We start from the raw sequence: 18468 nt of genomic DNA, 5'->3' as shown, positions 1-18468 counted from the left end.
AAGCGAGTTTAGTGGGTTATATTTTATAATTATATATTTTTTATTGAGTCTAAAGCCAGGCTTTCCTGTACTCTCTCTTTCAACCCAGCTAGATCGCCATGGAAACTTATGGTAACAGATGTTTAGCTCATATATTCAGAGTTTAATCCTAAAATCGGCTATAAAAGCGCCGCTGTTTCACAATTTAACTCATTTACAGCGTGACTTTTACTTTGAAATCCAAGTGGAGCTGGCAGAACCAGTACGGAGGGAGAGATCGCGCTGATCCGCTGCTGTTTACCAACTGTTGAGCTGAGCGTCAGGAGCTCATTTATATATAGGCTATTATATTACTTGGATATAAGCTGCAGCATGGACGTCGGAACTATTTACTGAGAGAGGGGGGGGGGGGGGGGGGGGGTTTGTTGTGAGGGTCGACTGTCACCTGGAGCAAACTGACAACTATATGATCAGAAACTCGTTCAACTCTGGACTGTCTGTGAAGACTGACGGGAAGCTGGCCTCATCCTCTGCTTCAGAGAGCCTTGCACTATCGGACCTGGGTCTCTGCTCCGTGTCCAGAGCCTGGTCGGGTCGGGACACGCTGTTCACGCTGTGAACCTGCTCGCTAATGTGTAAAAGAAATAAACGGAGGGATTTAGAAATAAAACCCTCCCTCAACTACTGTAACTTAAATGTGGCCATGAATAAACTTGTTTCGCCTACAGCAGTATTGCCCAAATGCAAATATTGAATACATCTCTATTTTCACAGTTAAAAATGTCTTTGTCACCTAAACTACCCCCGCCCCCTCCAAAAAAAAGAAAAGAAAAGAGATGTAGCATATTTTCATACGCACACCCAGCCTGAATTGCGATCAGTAAAATATATAAAAGTAGGCTATAAAACACAATTTAAACATGAAAGTTGTTCCTCTAGTTTATTTTGTTTAAATGGATAAAGCTTCATAATTAAAAGTATAGCGCAATGTCCAGCTGTCAGAAATTAAAAGCAGCCTATATGTGCATTAACAGTGTTGCTTCGGGCTGTGATAGCGTTTTTTTTTTTTTTTTTTTTTAATTCGCTCCTACTCTCCAAACAAGCTGCTCACCTTGGCTGAAATCAGCGGGGACACGGGGATTTATTTAATTATTTTTAACCAGACTCAAGAGTAGATGGAGGTGGGTGCAGGTCGTACAGAGCTCCACACACACTGGGACAGAAGATGAGGTCGATGCTCAACTGCTATAAAAACTCACACGTTTTCTTCCAGTGATTGTAGCTTCCTCTTTATAATGCTCGTCATTTTTTGCAATCGACAACGGGAAAAAAAACCCGGATTTGCCAACAAGAAACATCTGAGAACGGACTCAAATAATCAAGCTACTGCTAATGTACTATACGACTTCCGGTCGTCGCCGGAAGTTCCAACACAATCTCACAGCGTTCCATTGACTCCATGGTTGCCCCGGAGAATAAGGTGAATAGCTCATGGACAAATGAACAAAAGTCATAAGACTGCACCCTTGGAGACCTTCTCTTCATTCCAGCGTCAAACTCAAACTTTCATGACCCTGAAAGAGCCTCATGCTCTACCAATACTTTTGCAGTATTAGAGCTGGCATGACTTTTCTTGTTCATTTCCAAATGACTCCAAATGTAAAACTAGAGTGAGAGCCTTTCACTATATCCAACAAGTGTCCGATCAACTGGTAAGATCCAATTTGCGCTGTGCTTTTCATTGCGCTAACACCAACCGATGTTGCAGGTCCTTTGTCATGGATTCAATGACAATCATGTCCAGAGAACCCATTGACACAAGGTTCCTTTGCAGATCTTAGAACAGTCTATTTTGGTTCCGCTGTGTCCGTCTTAAAAGCTTGCCTCGCCCAACGTGGGGCTCGAACCCACGACCCTGAGATTAAGAGTCTCATGCTCTACCGACTGACCTAGCCGGGCCTTCTTTTACTAAAATATCACATAAAAAATGAAACGACAGCTCATCAACCACTTACATGACACTTACCATGCTTTGGTGTTTTAAATTTACGAGAAATCTTTCAAACTGCTGACGAGTGAGGAATCAGAGCCTTTTCCATATTGCTGTAGTTTAACCGAATGTAAAACTTGACAATAGTGAAATTGAGAGCCTTTCGCTAAATTCAACAGGTATCCCAGCTATTGGTAAGATCCAATTTGGGCTGGCCTTTTCACTGTGCTAACATGGCAGCTTTTCAACAACCCAACTTATATTACAGGTCCTTCATCATGTTTTCAATGACAATCATGTCCAGAGAGCCCATTGACACAAGGTTCCTTTGCAGATCTTAGAACAGTCTATTTTGGTTCCACTGTGTCCGTCTTAAAAGCTTGCCTCGCCCAACGTGGGGCTCGAACCCACGACCCTGAGATTAAGAGTCTCATGCTCTACCGACTGAGCTAGCCGGGCCTTCTTTTACAAAAATATCACATAAAAAACGAAACGACAGCTCATCTACCACTTACATGACACTTAGCATGCTTTGGTGTTTTAAATTTACGAGAAATCTTTCAAACAACTGACGAGTGAGGAATCAGAGACTTTTCCATATTGCTGTAGCTCATGGACAAATGAACAAAAGTCATAAGACTGCACCCTTGGAGACCTTCTCTTCATTCCAGCGTCAAACTCAAACTTTCATGACCCTGAAAGAGCCTCATGCTCTACCAGTACTTTTGCAGTATTAGAGCTGGCATGACTTTTCTTGTTCATTTCCAAACGACTCCAAATGTAAAACTAGAGTGAGAGCCTTTCACTATATCCAACAAGTGTCCGATCAACTGGTAAGATCCAATTTGCGCTGTGCTTTTCATTGCGCTAACACCAACCGATGTTGCAGGTCTTTTGTCATGGATTCAATGACAATCATGTCCAGAGAAGCCATTGACACAAGGTTCCTTTGCAGATCTTAGAACAGTCTATTTTGGTTCCGCTGTGTCCGTCTTAAAAGCTTGCCTCGCCCAACGTGGGGCTCGAACCCACGACCCTGAGATTAAGAGTCTCATGCTCTACCGACTGAGCTAGCCGGGCCTTCTTTTACTAAAATATCACATAAAAAATGAAACTACAGCTCATCTAGCACTTGCATGACACTTACCATGCTTTGGTGTTTTAAATTTACGAGAAATCTTTCAAACTGCTGACGAGTGAGGAATCAGAGACTTTTCCATATTGCTGTAGCTTAACCGAATGTAAAACTTGACAATAGTGAAATTGAGAGCCTTTCGCTAAATTCAACAGGTATCCCAGCTATTGGTAAGATCCAATTTGGGCTGGCTTTTTCACTGTGCTAACATGCCAGCTTTTCAACAACCCAACTTATATTACAGGTCCTTCATCATGTTTTCAATGACAATCATGTCCAGAGAGCCCATTGACACAAGGTTCCTTTGCAGATCTTAGAACAGTCTATTTTGGTTCCACTGTGTCCGTCTTAAAAGCTTGCCTCGCCCAACGTGGGGCTCGAACCCACGACCCTGAGATTAAGAGTCTCATGCTCTACCGACTGAGCTAGCCGGGCCTTCTTTTACAAAAATATCACATAAAAAACGAAACGACAGCTCATCTACCACTTACATGACACTTAGCATGCTTTGGTGTTTTAAATTTACGAGAAATCTTTCAAACAACTGACGAGTGAGGAATCAGAGACTTTTCCATATTGCTATAGCTCATGGACAAATGAACAAAAGTCATAAGACTGCACCCTTGGAGACCTTCTCTTCATTCCAGCGTCAAACTCAAACTTTCATGACCCTGAAAGAGCCTCATGCTCTACCAGTACTTTTGCAGTATTAGAGCTGGCATGACTTTTCTTGTTCATTTCCAAACGACTCCAAATGTGAAACTAGAGTGAGAGCCTTTCACTATATCCAACAAGTGTCCGATCAACTGGTAAGATCCAATTTGCGCTGTGCTTTTCATTGCGCTAACACCAACCTATGTTGCAGGTCTTTTGTCATGGATTCAATGACAATCATGTCCAGAGAGCCCATTGACACAAGGTTCCTTTGCAGATCTTAGAACAGTCTATTTTGGTTCCGCTGTGTCCTTCTTAAAAGCTTGCCTCGCCCAACGTGGGGCTCGAACCCACGACCCTGAGATTAAGAGTCTCATGCTCTACCGACTGAGCTAGCCGGGCCTTCTTTTACTAAAATATCACATAAAAAATGAAACTACAGCTCATCTAGCACTTGCATGACACTTACCATGCTTTGGTGTTTTAAATTTACGAGAAATCTTTCAAACAACTGACGAGTGAGGAATCAGAGCCTTTTCCATATTGCTGTAGTTTAACCGAATGTAAAACTTGACAATAGTGAAATTGAGAGCCTTTCGCTAAATTCAACAGGTATCCCAGCTATTGGTAAGATCCAATTTGGGTTGGCCTTTTCACTGTGCTAACATGGCAGCTTTTCAACAACCCAACTTATATTACAGGTCCTTCATCATGTTTTCAATGACAATCATGTCCAGAGAGCCCATTGACACAAGGTTCCTTTGCAGATCTTAGAACAGTCTATTTTGGTTCCACTGTGTCCGTCTTAAAAGCTTGCCTCGCCCAACGTGGGGCTCGAACCCACGACCCTGAGATTAAGAGTCTCATGCTCTACCGACTGAGCTAGCCGGGCCTTCTTTTACTAAAATATCACATAAAAAATGAAACGACAGCTCATCTAGCACTTGCATGACACTTACCATGCTTTGGTGTTTTAAATTTACGAGAAATCTTTCAAACAACTGACGAGTGAGGAATCAGAGACTTTTCCATATTGCTGTAGCTTAACCGAATGTAAAACTTGACAATAGTGAAATTGAGAGCCTTTCGCTAAATTCAACAGGTATCCCAGCTATTGGTAAGATCCAATTTGGGCTGGCTTTTTCACTGTGCTAACATGCCAGCTTTTCAACAACCCAACTTATATTACAGGTCCTTCATCATGTTTTCAATGACAATCATGTCCAGAGAGCCCATTGACACAAGGTTCCTTTGCAGATCTTAGAACAGTCTATTTTGGTTCCACTGTGTCCGTCTTAAAAGCTTGCCTCGCCCAACGTGGGGCTCGAACCCACGACCCTGAGATTAAGAGTCTCATGCTCTACCGACTGAGCTAGCCGGGCCTTCTTTTACAAAAATATCACATAAAAAACGAAACGACAGCTCATCTACCACTTACATGACACTTAGCATGCTTTGGTGTTTTAAATTTACGAGAAATCTTTCAAACAACTGACGAGTGAGGAATCAGAGACTTTTCCATATTGCTGTAGCTCATGGACAAATGAACAAAAGTCATAAGACTGCACCCTTGGAGACCTTCTCTTCATTCCAGCGTCAAACTCAAACTTTCATGACCCTGAAAGAGCCTCATGCTCTACCAGTACTTTTGCAGTATTAGAGCTGGCATGACTTTTCTTGTTCATTTCCAAACGACTCCAAATGTAAAACTAGAGTGAGAGCCTTTCACTATATCCAACAAGTGTCCGATCAACTGGTAAGATCCAATTTGCGCTGTGCTTTTCATTGCGCTAACACCAACCGATGTTGCAGGTCTTTTGTCATGGATTCAATGACAATCATGTCCAGAGAAGCCATTGACACAAGGTTCCTTTGCAGATCTTAGAACAGTCTATTTTGGTTCCGCTGTGTCCGTCTTAAAAGCTTGCCTCGCCCAACGTGGGGCTCGAACCCACGACCCTGAGATTAAGAGTCTCATGCTCTACCGACTGAGCTAGCCGGGCCTTCTTTTACTAAAATATCACATAAAAAATGAAACGACAGCTCATCTAGCACTTGCATGACACTTACCATGCTTTGGTGTTTTAAATTTACGAGAAATCTTTCAAACAACTGACGAGTGAGGAATCAGAGACTTTTCCATATTGCTGTAGCTTAACCGAATGTAAAACTTGACAATAGTGAAATTGAGAGCCTTTCGCTAAATTCAACAGGTATCCCAGCTATTGGTAAGATCCAATTTGGGCTGGCTTTTTCACTGTGCTAACATGCCAGCTTTTCAACAACCCAACTTATATTACAGGTCCTTCATCATGTTTTCAATGACAATCATGTCCAGAGAGCCCATTGACACAAGGTTCCTTTGCAGATCTTAGAACAGTCTATTTTGGTTCCACTGTGTCCGTCTTAAAAGCTTGCCTCGCCCAACGTGGGGCTCGAACCCACGACCCTGAGATTAAGAGTCTCATGCTCTACCGACTGAGCTAGCCGGGCCTTCTTTTACAAAAATATCACATAAAAAACGAAACGACAGCTCATCTACCACTTACATGACACTTAGCATGCTTTGGTGTTTTAAATTTACGAGAAATCTTTCAAACAACTGACGAGTGAGGAATCAGAGACTTTTCCATATTGCTGTAGCTCATGGACAAATGAACAAAAGTCATAAGACTGCACCCTTGGAGACCTTCTCTTCATTCCAGCGTCAAACTCAAACTTTCATGACCCTGAAAGAGCCTCATGCTCTACCAATACTTTTGCAGTATTAGAGCTGGCATGACTTTTCTTGTTCATTTCCAAACGACTCCAAATGTGAAACTAGAGTGAGAGCCTTTCACTATATCCAACAAGTGTCCGATCAACTGGTAAGATCCAATTTGCGCTGTGCTTTTCATTGCGCTAACACCAACCTATGTTGCAGGTCTTTTGTCATGGATTCAATGACAATCATGTCCAGAGAACCCATTGACACAAGGTTCCTTTGCAGATCTTAGAACAGTCTATTTTGGTTCCACTGTGTCCGTCTTAAAAGCTTGCCTCGCCCAACGTGGGGCTCGAACCCACGACCCTGAGATTAAGAGTCTCATGCTCTACCGACTGAGCTAGCCGGGCCTTCTTTTACAAAAATATCACATAAAAAACGAAACGACAGCTCATCTACCACTTACATGACACTTAGCATGCTTTGGTGTTTTAAATTTACGAGAAATCTTTCAAACAACTGACGAGTGAGGAATCAGAGACTTTTCCATATTGCTGTAGCTCATGGACAAATGAACAAAAGTCATAAGACTGCACCCTTGGAGACCTTCTCTTCATTCCAGCGTCAAACTCAAACTTTCATGACCCTGAAAGAGCCTCATGCTCTACCAATACTTTTGCAGTATTAGAGCTGGCATGACTTTTCTTGTTCATTTCCAAACGACTCCAAATGTAAAACTAGAGTGAGAGCCTTTCACTATATCCAACAAGTGTCCGATCAACTGGTAAGATCCAATTTGCGCTGTGCTTTTCATTGCGCTAACACCAACCGATGTTGCAGGTCTTTTGTCATGGATTCAATGACAATCATGTCCAGAGAGCCCATTGACACAAGGTTCCTTTGCAGATCTTAGAACAGTCTATTTTGGTTCCGCTGTGTCCGTCTTAAAAGCTTGCCTCGCCCAACGTGGGGCTCGAACCCACGACCCTGAGATTAAGAGTCTCATGCTCTACCGACTGAGCTAGCCGGGCCTTCTTTTACAAAAATATCACATAAAAAACGAAACGACAGCTCATCTACCACTTACATGACACTTACCATGCTTTGGTGTTTTAAATTTACGAGAAATCTTTCAAACAACTGACGAGTGAGGAATCAGAGACTTTTCCATATTGCTGTAGCTCATGGACAAATGAACAAAAGTCATAAGACTGCACCCTTGGAGACCTTCTCTTCATTCCAGCGTCAAACTCAAACTTTCATGACCCTGAAAGAGCCTCATGCTCTACCAATACTTTTGCAGTATTAGAGCTGGCATGACTTTTCTTGTTCATTTCCAAACGACTCCAAATGTAAAACTAGAGTGAGAGCCTTTCACTATATCCAACAAGTGTCCGATCAACTGGTAAGATCCAATTTGCGCTGTGCTTTTCATTGCGCTAACACCAACCTATGTTGCAGGTCTTTTGTCATGGATTCAATGACAATCATGTCCAGAGAGCCCATTGACACAAGGTTCCTTTGCAGATCTTAGAACAGTCTATTTTGGTTCCGCTGTGTCCGTCTTAAAAGCTTGCCTCGCCCAACGTGGGGCTCGAACCCACGACCCTGAGATTAAGAGTCTCATGCTCTACCGACTGAGCTAGCCGGGCCTTCTTTTACAAAAATATCACATAAAAAACGAAACGACAGCTCATCTACCACTTACATGACACTTACCATGCTTTGGTGTTTTAAATTTACGAGAAATCTTTCAAACAACTGACGAGTGAGGAATCAGAGACTTTTCCATATTGCTGTAGCTCATGGACAAATGAACAAAAGTCATAAGACTGCACCCTTGGAGACCTTCTCTTCATTCCAGCGTCAAACTCAAACTTTCATGACCCTGAAAGAGCCTCATGCTCTACCAATACTTTTGCAGTATTAGAGCTGGCATGACTTTTCTTGTTCATTTCCAAACGACTCCAAATGTGAAACTAGAGTGAGAGCCTTTCACTATATCCAACAAGTGTCCGATCAACTGGTAAGATCCAATTTGCGCTGTGCTTTTCATTGCGCTAACACCAACCTATGTTGCAGGTCTTTTGTCATGGATTCAATGACAATCATGTCCAGAGAGCCCATTGACACAAGGTTCCTTTGCAGATCTTAGAACAGTCTATTTTGGTTCCGCTGTGTCCGTCTTAAAAGCTTGCCTCGCCCAACGTGGGGCTCGAACCCACGACCCTGAGATTAAGAGTCTCATGCTCTACCGACTGAGCTAGCCGGGCCTTCTTTTACAAAAATATCACATAAAAAACGAAACGACAGCTCATCTACCACTTACATGACACTTACCATGCTTTGGTGTTTTAAATTTACGAGAAATCTTTCAAACAACTGATGAGTGAGGAATCAGAGACTTTTCCATATTGCTGTAGCTCATGGACAAATGAACAAAAGTCATAAGACTGCACCCTTGGAGACCTTCTCTTCATTCCAGCGTCAAACTCAAACTTTCATGACCCTGAAAGAGCCTCATGCTCTACCAATACTTTTGCAGTATTAGAGCTGGCATGACTTTTCTTGTTCATTTCCAAACGACTCCAAATGTAAAACTAGAGTGAGAGCCTTTCACTATATCCAACAAGTGTCCGATCAACTGGTAAGATCCAATTTGCGCTGTGCTTTTCATTGCGCTAACACCAACCGATGTTGCAGGTCTTTTGTCATGGATTCAATGACAATCATGTCCAGAGAAGCCATTGACACAAGGTTCCTTTGCAGATCTTAGAACAGTCTATTTTGGTTCCGCTGTGTCCGTCTTAAAAGCTTGCCTCGCCCAACGTGGGGCTCGAACCCACGACCCTGAGATTAAGAGTCTCATGCTCTACCGACTGAGCTAGCCGGCCTTCTTTTACTAAAATATCACATAAAAAATGAAACGACAGCTCATCTAGCACTTGCATGACACTTACCATGCTTTGGTGTTTTAAATTTACGAGAAATCTTTCAAACTGCTGACGAGTGAGGAATCAGAGACTTTTCCATATTGCTGTAGCTTAACCGAATGTAAAACTTGACAATAGTGAAATTGAGAGCCTTTCGCTAAATTCAACAGGTATCCCAGCTATTGGTAAGATCCAATTTGGGCTGGCTTTTTCACTGTGCTAACATGCCAGCTTTTCAACAACCCAACTTATATTACAGGTCCTTCATCATGTTTTCAATGACAATCATGTCCAGAGAGCCCATTGACACAAGGTTCCTTTGCAGATCTTAGAACAGTCTATTTTGGTTCCACTGTGTCCGTCTTAAAAGCTTGCCTCGCCCAACGTGGGGCTCGAACCCACGACCCTGAGATTAAGAGTCTCATGCTCTACCGACTGAGCTAGCCGGGCCTTCTTTTACAAAAATATCACATAAAAAACGAAACGACAGCTCATCTACCACTTACATGACACTTAGCATGCTTTGGTGTTTTAAATTTACGAGAAATCTTTCAAACAACTGACGAGTGAGGAATCAGAGACTTTTCCATATTGCTGTAGCTCATGGACAAATGAACAAAAGTCATAAGACTGCACCCTTGGAGACCTTCTCTTCATTCCAGCGTCAAACTCAAACTTTCATGACCCTGAAAGAGCCTCATGCTCTACCAATACTTTTGCAGTATTAGAGCTGGCATGACTTTTCTTGTTCATTTCCAAACGACTCCAAATGTAAAACTAGAGTGAGAGCCTTTCACTATATCCAACAAGTGTCCGATCAACTGGTAAGATCCAATTTGCGCTGTGCTTTTCATTGCGCTAACACCAACCGATGTTGCAGGTCTTTTGTCATGGATTCAATGACAATCATGTCCAGAGAGCCCATTGACACAAGGTTCCTTTGCAGATCTTAGAACAGTCTATTTTGGTTCCTCTGTGTCCTTCTTAAAAGCTTGCCTCGCCCAACGTGGGGCTCGAACCCACGACCCTGAGATTAAGAGTCTCATGCTCTACCGACTGAGCTAGCCGGGCCTTCTTTTACTAAAATATCACATAAAAAATGAAACTACAGCTCATCTAGCACTTGCATGACACTTACCATGCTTTGGTGTTTTAAATTTACGAGAAATCTTTCAAACTGCTGACGAGTGAGGAATCAGAGACTTTTCCATATTGCTGTAGCTTAACCGAATGTAAAACTTGACAATAGTGAAATTGAGAGCCTTTCGCTAAATTCAACAGGTATCCCAGCTATTGGTAAGATCCAATTTGGGCTGGCTTTTTCACTGTGCTAACATGCCAGCTTTTCAACAACCCAACTTATATTACAGGTCCTTCATCATGTTTTCAATGACAATCATGTCCAGAGAGCCCATTGACACAAGGTTCCTTTGCAGATCTTAGAACAGTCTATTTTGGTTCCACTGTGTCCGTCTTAAAAGCTTGCCTCGCCCAACGTGGGGCTCGAACCCACGACCCTGAGATTAAGAGTCTCATGCTCTACCGACTGAGCTAGCCGGGCCTTCTTTTACAAAAATATCACATAAAAAACGAAACGACAGCTCATCTACCACTTACATGACACTTAGCATGCTTTGGTGTTTTAAATTTACGAGAAATCTTTCAAACAACTGACGAGTGAGGAATCAGAGACTTTTCCATATTGCTGTAGCTCATGGACAAATGAACAAAAGTCATAAGACTGCACCCTTGGAGACCTTCTCTTCATTCCAGCGTCAAACTCAAACTTTCATGACCCTGAAAGAGCCTCATGCTCTACCAGTACTTTTGCAGTATTAGAGCTGGCATGACTTTTCTTGTTCATTTCCAAACGACTCCAAATGTGAAACTAGAGTGAGAGCCTTTCACTATATCCAACAAGTGTCCGATCAACTGGTAAGATCCAATTTGCGCTGTGCTTTTCATTGCGCTAACACCAACCGATGTTGCAGGTCTTTTGTCATGGATTCAATGACAATCATGTCCAGAGAAGCCATTGACACAAGGTTCCTTTGCAGATCTTAGAACAGTCTATTTTGGTTCCGCTGTGTCCGTCTTAAAAGCTTGCCTCGCCCAACGTGGGGCTCGAACCCACGACCCTGAGATTAAGAGTCTCATGCTCTACCGACTGAGCTAGCCGGGCCTTCTTTTACTAAAATATCACATAAAAAATGAAACGACAGCTCATCTAGCACTTGCATGACACTTACCATGCTTTGGTGTTTTAAATTTACGAGAAATCTTTCAAACTGCTGACGAGTGAGGAATCAGAGACTTTTCCATATTGCTGTAGCTTAACCGAATGTAAAACTTGACAATAGTGAAATTGAGAGCCTTTCGCTAAATTCAACAGGTATCCCAGCTATTGGTAAGATCCAATTTGGGCTGGCTTTTTCACTGTGCTAACATGCCAGCTTTTCAACAACCCAACTTATATTACAGGTCCTTCATCATGTTTTCAATGACAATCATGTCCAGAGAGCCCATTGACACAAGGTTCCTTTGCAGATCTTAGAACAGTCTATTTTGGTTCCACTGTGTCCGTCTTAAAAGCTTGCCTCGCCCAACGTGGGGCTCGAACCCACGACCCTGAGATTAAGAGTCTCATGCTCTACCGACTGAGCTAGCCGGGCCTTCTTTTGCTAAAATATCACATAAAAAACAAAACGACAGCTCATCTAGCACTTGCATGACACTTAGCATGCTTTGGTGTTTTAAATTTACGAGAAATCTTTCAAACAACTGACGAGTGAGGAATCAGAGACTTTTCCATATTGCTGTAGCTCATGGACAAATGAACAAAAGTCATAAGACTGCACCCTTGGAGACCTTCTCTTCATTCCAGCGTCAAACTCAAACTTTCATGACCCTGAAAGAGCCTCATGCTCTACCAATACTTTTGCAGTATTAGAGCTGGCATGACTTTTCTTGTTCATTTCCAAACGACTCCAAATGTAAAACTAGAGTGAGAGCCTTTCACTATATCCAACAAGTGTCCGATCAACTGGTAAGATCCAATTTGCGCTGTGCTTTTCATTGCGCTAACACCAACCGATGTTGCAGGTCTTTTGTCATGGATTCAATGACAATCATGTCCAGAGAGCCCATTGACACAAGGTTCCTTTGCAGATCTTAGAACAGTCTATTTTGGTTCCGCTGTGTCCGTCTTAAAAGCTTGCCTCGCCCAACGTGGGGCTCGAACCCACGACCCTGAGATTAAGAGTCTCATGCTCTACCGACTGAGCTAGCCGGGCCTTCTTTTACTAAAATATCACATAAAAAATGAAACGACAGCTCATCTAGCACTTGCATGACACTTACCATGCTTTGGTGTTTTAAATTTACGAGAAATCTTTCAAACTGCTGACGAGTGAGGAATCAGAGACTTTTCCATATTGCTGTAGCTTAACCGAATGTAAAACTTGACAATAGTGAAATTGAGAGCCTTTCGCTAAATTCAACAGGTATCCCAGCTATTGGTAAGATCCAATTTGGGCTGGCTTTTTCACTGTGCTAACATGCCAGCTTTTCAACAACCCAACTTATATTACAGGTCCTTCATCATGTTTTCAATGACAATCATGTCCAGAGAGCCCATTGACACAAGGTTCCTTTGCAGATCTTAGAACAGTCTATTTTGGTTCCACTGTGTCCGTCTTAAAAGCTTGCCTCGCCCAACGTGGGGCTCGAACCCACGACCCTGAGATTAAGAGTCTCATGCTCTACCGACTGAGCTAGCCGGGCCTTCTTTTACTAAAATATCACATAAAAAATGAAACGACAGCTCATCTAGCACTTACATGACACTTAGCATGCTTTGGTGTTTTAAATTTACGAGAAATCTTTCAAACAACTGACGAGTGAGGAATCAGAGACTTTTCCATATTGCTGTAGCTCATGGACAAATGAACAAAAGTCATAAGACTGCACCCTTGGAGACCTTCTCTTCATTCCAGCGTCAAACTCAAACTTTCATGACCCTGAAAGAGCCTCATGCTCTACCAGTACTTTTGCAGTATTAGAGCTGGCATGACTTTTCTTGTTCATTTCCAAACGACTCCAAATGTGAAACTAGAGTGAGAGCCTTTCACTATATCCAACAAGTGTCCGATCAACTGGTAAGATCCAATTTGCGCTGTGCTTTTCATTGCGCTAACACCAACCGATGTTGCAGGTCTTTTGTCATGGATTCAATGACAATCATGTCCAGAGAAGCCATTGACACAAGGTTCCTTTGCAGATCTTAGAACAGTCTATTTTGGTTCCGCTGTGTCCGTCTTAAAAGCTTGCCTCGCCCAACGTGGGGCTCGAACCCACGACCCTGAGATTAAGAGTCTCATGCTCTACCGACTGAGCTAGCCGGGCCTTCTTTTACTAAAATATCACATAAAAAATGAAACGACAGCTCATCTAGCACTTGCATGACACTTACCATGCTTTGGTGTTTTAAATTTACGAGAAATCTTTCAAACTGCTGACGAGTGAGGAATCAGAGACTTTTCCATATTGCTGTAGCTTAACCGAATGTAAAACTTGACAATAGTGAAATTGAGAGCCTTTCGCTAAATTCAACAGGTATCCCAGCTATTGGTAAGATCCAATTTGGGCTGGCTTTTTCACTGTGCTAACATGCCAGCTTTTCAACAACCCAACTTATATTACAGGTCCTTCATCATGTTTTCAATGACAATCATGTCCAGAGAGCCCATTGACACAAGGTTCCTTTGCAGATCTTAGAACAGTCTATTTTGGTTCCACTGTGTCCGTCTTAAAAGCTTGCCTCGCCCAACGTGGGGCTCGAACCCACGACCCTGAGATTAAGAGTCTCATGCTCTACCGACTGAGCTAGCCGGGCCTTCTTTTACAAAAATATCACATAAAAAACGAAACGACAGCTCATCTACCACTTACATGACACTTAGCATGCTTTGGTGTTTTAAATTTACGAGAAATCTTTCAAACAACTGACGAGTGAGGAATCAGAGACTTTTCCATATTGCTGTAGCTCATGGACAAATGAACAAAAGTCATAAGACTGCACCCTTGGAGACCTTCTCTTCATTCCAGCGTCAAACTCAAACTTTCATGACCCTGAAAGAGCCTCATGCTCTACCAATACTTTTGCAGTATTAGAGCTGGCATGACTTTTCTTGTTCATTTCCAAACGACTCCAAATGTAAAACTAGAGTGAGAGCCTTTCACTATATCCAACAAGTGTCCGATCAACTGGTAAGATCCAATTTGCGCTGTGCTTTTCATTGCGCTAACACCAACCGATGTTGCAGGTCTTTTGTCATGGATTCAATGACAATCATGTCCAGAGAGCCCATTGACACAAGGTTCCTTTGCAGATCTTAGAACAGTCTATTTTGGTTCCGCTGTGTCCGTCTTAAAAGCTTGCCTCGCCCAACGTGGGGCTCGAACCCACGACCCTGAGATTAAGAGTCTCATGCTCTACCGACTGAGCTAGCCGGGCCTTCTTTTACTAAAATATCACATAAAAAATGAAACGACAGCTCATCTAGCACTTGCATGACACTTACCATGCTTTGGTGTTTTAAATTTACGAGAAATCTTTCAAACTGCTGACGAGTGAGGAATCAGAGACTTTTCCATATTGCTGTAGCTTAACCGAATGTAAAACTTGACAATAGTGAAATTGAGAGCCTTTCGCTAAATTCAACAGGTATCCCAGCTATTGGTAAGATCCAATTTGGGCTGGCTTTTTCACTGTGCTAACATGCCAGCTTTTCAACAACCCAACTTATATTACAGGTCCTTCATCATGTTTTCAATGACAATCATGTCCAGAGAGCCCATTGACACAAGGTTCCTTTGCAGATCTTAGAACAGTCTATTTTGGTTCCACTGTGTCCGTCTTAAAAGCTTGCCTCGCCCAACGTGGGGCTCGAACCCACGACCCTGAGATTAAGAGTCTCATGCTCTACCGACTGAGCTAGCCGGGCCTTCTTTTACAAAAATATCACATAAAAAACGAAACGACAGCTCATCTACCACTTACATGACACTTAGCATGCTTTGGTGTTTTAAATTTACGAGAAATCTTTCAAACAACTGACGAGTGAGGAATCAGAGACTTTTCCATATTGCTGTAGCTCATGGACAAATGAACAAAAGTCATAAGACTGCACCCTTGGAGACCTTCTCTTCATTCCAGCGTCAAACTCAAACTTTCATGACCCTGAAAGAGCCTCATGCTCTACCAATACTTTTGCAGTATTAGAGCTGGCATGACTTTTCTTGTTCATTTCCAAACGACTCCAAATGTAAAACTAGAGTGAGAGCCTTTCACTATATCCAACAAGTGTCCGATCAACTGGTAAGATCCAATTTGCGCTGTGCTTTTCATTGCGCTAACACCAACCGATGTTGCAGGTCTTTTGTCATGGATTCAATGACAATCATGTCCAGAGAGCCCATTGACACAAGGTTCCTTTGCAGATCTTAGAACAGTCTATTTTGGTTCCGCTGTGTCCGTCTTAAAAGCTTGCCTCGCCCAACGTGGGGCTCGAACCCACGACCCTGAGATTAAGAGTCTCATGCTCTACCGACTGAGCTAGCCGGGCCTTCTTTTACTAAAATATCACATAAAAAATGAAACGACAGCTCATCTAGCACTTGCATGACACTTACCATGCTTTGGTGTTTTAAATTTACGAGAAATCTTTCAAACTGCTGACGAGTGAGGAATCAGAGACTTTTCCATATTGCTGTAGCTTAACCGAATGTAAAACTTGACAATAGTGAAATTGAGAGCCTTTCGCTAAATTCAACAGGTATCCCAGCTATTGGTAAGATCCAATTTGGGCTGGCTTTTTCACTGTGCTAACATGCCAGCTTTTCAACAACCCAACTTATATTACAGGTCCTTCATCATGTTTTCAATGACAATCATGTCCAGAGAGCCCATTGACACAAGGTTCCTTTGCAGATCTTAGAACAGTCTATTTTGGTTCCACTGTGTCCGTCTTAAAAGCTTGCCTCGCCCAACGTGGGGCTCGAACCCACGACCCTGAGATTAAGAGTCTCATGCTCTACCGACTGAGCTAGCCGGGCCTTCTTTTACAAAAATATCACATAAAAAACGAAACGACAGCTCATCTACCACTTACATGACACTTAGCATGCTTTGGTGTTTTAAATTTACGAGAAATCTTTCAAACAACTGACGAGTGAGGAATCAGAGACTTTTCCATATTGCTGTAGCTCATGGACAAATGAACAAAAGTCATAAGACTGCACCCTTGGAGACCTTCTCTTCATTCCAGCGTCAAACTCAAACTTTCATGACCCTGAAAGAGCCTCATGCTCTACCAATACTTTTGCAGTATTAGAGCTGGCATGACTTTTCTTGTTCATTTCCAAACGACTCCAAATGTAAAACTAGAGTGAGAGCCTTTCACTATACCCAACAAGTGTCCGATCAACTGGTAAGATCCAATTTGCGCTGTGCTTTTCATTGCGCTAACACCAACCGATGTTGCAGGTCTTTTGTCATGGATTCAATGACAATCATGTCCAGAGAGCCCATTGACACAAGGTTCCTTTGCAGATCTTAGAACAGTCTATTTTGGTTCCTCTGTGTCCTTCTTAAAAGCTTGCCTCGCCCAACGTGGGGCTCGAACCCACGACCCTGAGATTAAGAGTCTCATGCTCTACCGACTGAGCTAGCCGGGCCTTCTTTTACTAAAATATCACATAAAAAATGAAACTACAGCTCATCTAGCACTTGCATGACACTTACCATGCTTTGGTGTTTTAAATTTACGAGAAATCTTTCAAACTGCTGACGAGTGAGGAATCAGAGACTTTTCCATATTGCTGTAGCTTAACCGAATGTAAAACTTGACAATAGTGAAATTGAGAGCCTTTCGCTAAATTCAACAGGTATCCCAGCTATTGGTAAGATCCAATTTGGGCTGGCTTTTTCACTGTGCTAACATGCCAGCTTTTCAACAACCCAACTTATATTACAGGTCCTTCATCATGTTTTCAATGACAATCATGTCCAGAGAGCCCATTGACACAAGGTTCCTTTGCAGATCTTAGAACAGTCTATTTTGGTTCCACTGTGTCCGTCTTAAAAGCTTGCCTCGCCCAACGTGGGGCTCGAACCCACGACCCTGAGATTAAGAGTCTCATGCTCTACCGACTGAGCTAGCCGGGCCTTCTTTTACAAAAATATCACATAAAAAACGAAACGACAGCTCATCTACCACTTACATGACACTTAGCATGCTTTGGTGTTTTAAATTTACGAGAAATCTTTCAAACAACTGACGAGTGAGGAATCAGAGACTTTTCCATATTGCTATAGCTCATGGACAAATGAACAAAAGTCATAAGACTGCACCCTTGGAGACCTTCTCTTCATTCCAGCGTCAAACTCAAACTTTCATGACCCTGAAAGAGCCTCATGCTCTACCAGTACTTTTGCAGTATTAGAGCTGGCATGACTTTTCTTGTTCATTTCCAAACGACTCCAAATGTGAAACTAGAGTGAGAGCCTTTCACTATATCCAACAAGTGTCCGATCAACTGGTAAGATCCAATTTGCGCTGTGCTTTTCATTGCGCTAACACCAACCGATGTTGCAGGTCTTTTGTCATGGATTCAATGACAATCATGTCCAGAGAAGCCATTGACACAAGGTTCCTTTGCAGATCTTAGAACAGTCTATTTTGGTTCCGCTGTGTCCGTCTTAAAAGCTTGCCTCGCCCAACGTGGGGCTCGAACCCACGACCCTGAGATTAAGAGTCTCATGCTCTACCGACTGAGCTAGCCGGGCCTTCTTTTACTAAAATATCACATAAAAAATGAAACGACAGCTCATCTAGCACTTGCATGACACTTACCATGCTTTGGTGTTTTAAATTTACGAGAAATCTTTCAAACTGCTGACGAGTGAGGAATCAGAGACTTTTCCATATTGCTGTAGCTTAACCGAATGTAAAACTTGACAATAGTGAAATTGAGAGCCTTTCGCTAAATTCAACAGGTATCCCAGCTATTG

At 42.5% G+C, this 18468-nt stretch overlaps 1 protein-coding gene and 30 non-coding genes across 31 annotated transcripts in view; all 31 read right to left on the bottom strand.

Annotated features, from left to right (window-relative positions):
* The window catches only part of LOC146983785 (carbonic anhydrase-related protein 10-like), a 157599-nt gene that overhangs the window by 114619 nt on the left and 24512 nt on the right, over positions 1 to 18468 (bottom strand). The window lies entirely within an intron of this gene.
* On the bottom strand, positions 1866 to 1938 carry trnak-cuu (transfer RNA lysine (anticodon CUU)). The gene has a single exon. It is a non-coding gene; the product is annotated as a tRNA-Lys (tRNA).
* Positions 2356 to 2428, bottom strand: trnak-cuu (transfer RNA lysine (anticodon CUU)). The gene has a single exon. It is a non-coding gene; the product is annotated as a tRNA-Lys (tRNA).
* trnak-cuu (transfer RNA lysine (anticodon CUU)) lies at positions 2977 to 3049 on the bottom strand. The gene has a single exon. It is a non-coding gene; the product is annotated as a tRNA-Lys (tRNA).
* On the bottom strand, positions 3467 to 3539 carry trnak-cuu (transfer RNA lysine (anticodon CUU)). The gene has a single exon. It is a non-coding gene; the product is annotated as a tRNA-Lys (tRNA).
* trnak-cuu (transfer RNA lysine (anticodon CUU)) lies at positions 4088 to 4160 on the bottom strand. Its single transcript has one exon. It is a non-coding gene; the product is annotated as a tRNA-Lys (tRNA).
* Positions 4578 to 4650, bottom strand: trnak-cuu (transfer RNA lysine (anticodon CUU)). Its single transcript has one exon. It is a non-coding gene; the product is annotated as a tRNA-Lys (tRNA).
* Positions 5068 to 5140, bottom strand: trnak-cuu (transfer RNA lysine (anticodon CUU)). The gene has a single exon. It is a non-coding gene; the product is annotated as a tRNA-Lys (tRNA).
* Positions 5689 to 5761, bottom strand: trnak-cuu (transfer RNA lysine (anticodon CUU)). Its single transcript has one exon. It is a non-coding gene; the product is annotated as a tRNA-Lys (tRNA).
* On the bottom strand, positions 6179 to 6251 carry trnak-cuu (transfer RNA lysine (anticodon CUU)). Its single transcript has one exon. It is a non-coding gene; the product is annotated as a tRNA-Lys (tRNA).
* trnak-cuu (transfer RNA lysine (anticodon CUU)) lies at positions 6800 to 6872 on the bottom strand. Its single transcript has one exon. It is a non-coding gene; the product is annotated as a tRNA-Lys (tRNA).
* trnak-cuu (transfer RNA lysine (anticodon CUU)) lies at positions 7421 to 7493 on the bottom strand. The gene has a single exon. It is a non-coding gene; the product is annotated as a tRNA-Lys (tRNA).
* On the bottom strand, positions 8042 to 8114 carry trnak-cuu (transfer RNA lysine (anticodon CUU)). Its single transcript has one exon. It is a non-coding gene; the product is annotated as a tRNA-Lys (tRNA).
* trnak-cuu (transfer RNA lysine (anticodon CUU)) lies at positions 8663 to 8735 on the bottom strand. The gene has a single exon. It is a non-coding gene; the product is annotated as a tRNA-Lys (tRNA).
* trnak-cuu (transfer RNA lysine (anticodon CUU)) lies at positions 9284 to 9356 on the bottom strand. The gene has a single exon. It is a non-coding gene; the product is annotated as a tRNA-Lys (tRNA).
* On the bottom strand, positions 9773 to 9845 carry trnak-cuu (transfer RNA lysine (anticodon CUU)). The gene has a single exon. It is a non-coding gene; the product is annotated as a tRNA-Lys (tRNA).
* On the bottom strand, positions 10394 to 10466 carry trnak-cuu (transfer RNA lysine (anticodon CUU)). Its single transcript has one exon. It is a non-coding gene; the product is annotated as a tRNA-Lys (tRNA).
* trnak-cuu (transfer RNA lysine (anticodon CUU)) lies at positions 10884 to 10956 on the bottom strand. Its single transcript has one exon. It is a non-coding gene; the product is annotated as a tRNA-Lys (tRNA).
* trnak-cuu (transfer RNA lysine (anticodon CUU)) lies at positions 11505 to 11577 on the bottom strand. Its single transcript has one exon. It is a non-coding gene; the product is annotated as a tRNA-Lys (tRNA).
* trnak-cuu (transfer RNA lysine (anticodon CUU)) lies at positions 11995 to 12067 on the bottom strand. Its single transcript has one exon. It is a non-coding gene; the product is annotated as a tRNA-Lys (tRNA).
* trnak-cuu (transfer RNA lysine (anticodon CUU)) lies at positions 12616 to 12688 on the bottom strand. The gene has a single exon. It is a non-coding gene; the product is annotated as a tRNA-Lys (tRNA).
* trnak-cuu (transfer RNA lysine (anticodon CUU)) lies at positions 13106 to 13178 on the bottom strand. Its single transcript has one exon. It is a non-coding gene; the product is annotated as a tRNA-Lys (tRNA).
* On the bottom strand, positions 13727 to 13799 carry trnak-cuu (transfer RNA lysine (anticodon CUU)). The gene has a single exon. It is a non-coding gene; the product is annotated as a tRNA-Lys (tRNA).
* On the bottom strand, positions 14217 to 14289 carry trnak-cuu (transfer RNA lysine (anticodon CUU)). Its single transcript has one exon. It is a non-coding gene; the product is annotated as a tRNA-Lys (tRNA).
* trnak-cuu (transfer RNA lysine (anticodon CUU)) lies at positions 14838 to 14910 on the bottom strand. The gene has a single exon. It is a non-coding gene; the product is annotated as a tRNA-Lys (tRNA).
* trnak-cuu (transfer RNA lysine (anticodon CUU)) lies at positions 15328 to 15400 on the bottom strand. The gene has a single exon. It is a non-coding gene; the product is annotated as a tRNA-Lys (tRNA).
* On the bottom strand, positions 15949 to 16021 carry trnak-cuu (transfer RNA lysine (anticodon CUU)). The gene has a single exon. It is a non-coding gene; the product is annotated as a tRNA-Lys (tRNA).
* trnak-cuu (transfer RNA lysine (anticodon CUU)) lies at positions 16439 to 16511 on the bottom strand. Its single transcript has one exon. It is a non-coding gene; the product is annotated as a tRNA-Lys (tRNA).
* Positions 17060 to 17132, bottom strand: trnak-cuu (transfer RNA lysine (anticodon CUU)). Its single transcript has one exon. It is a non-coding gene; the product is annotated as a tRNA-Lys (tRNA).
* trnak-cuu (transfer RNA lysine (anticodon CUU)) lies at positions 17550 to 17622 on the bottom strand. The gene has a single exon. It is a non-coding gene; the product is annotated as a tRNA-Lys (tRNA).
* On the bottom strand, positions 18171 to 18243 carry trnak-cuu (transfer RNA lysine (anticodon CUU)). The gene has a single exon. It is a non-coding gene; the product is annotated as a tRNA-Lys (tRNA).

Source organism: Trachurus japonicus, chromosome 8 (genome assembly GCF_045865225.1).
Source record: "Trachurus japonicus isolate A0001 chromosome 8, Traja_1.0".
NCBI lineage: Eukaryota > Metazoa > Chordata > Actinopteri > Carangiformes > Carangidae > Trachurus > Trachurus japonicus.
Note: the sequence above shows the minus strand (reverse complement) of the source record. Positions and strands in the feature narration are given on the sequence as shown.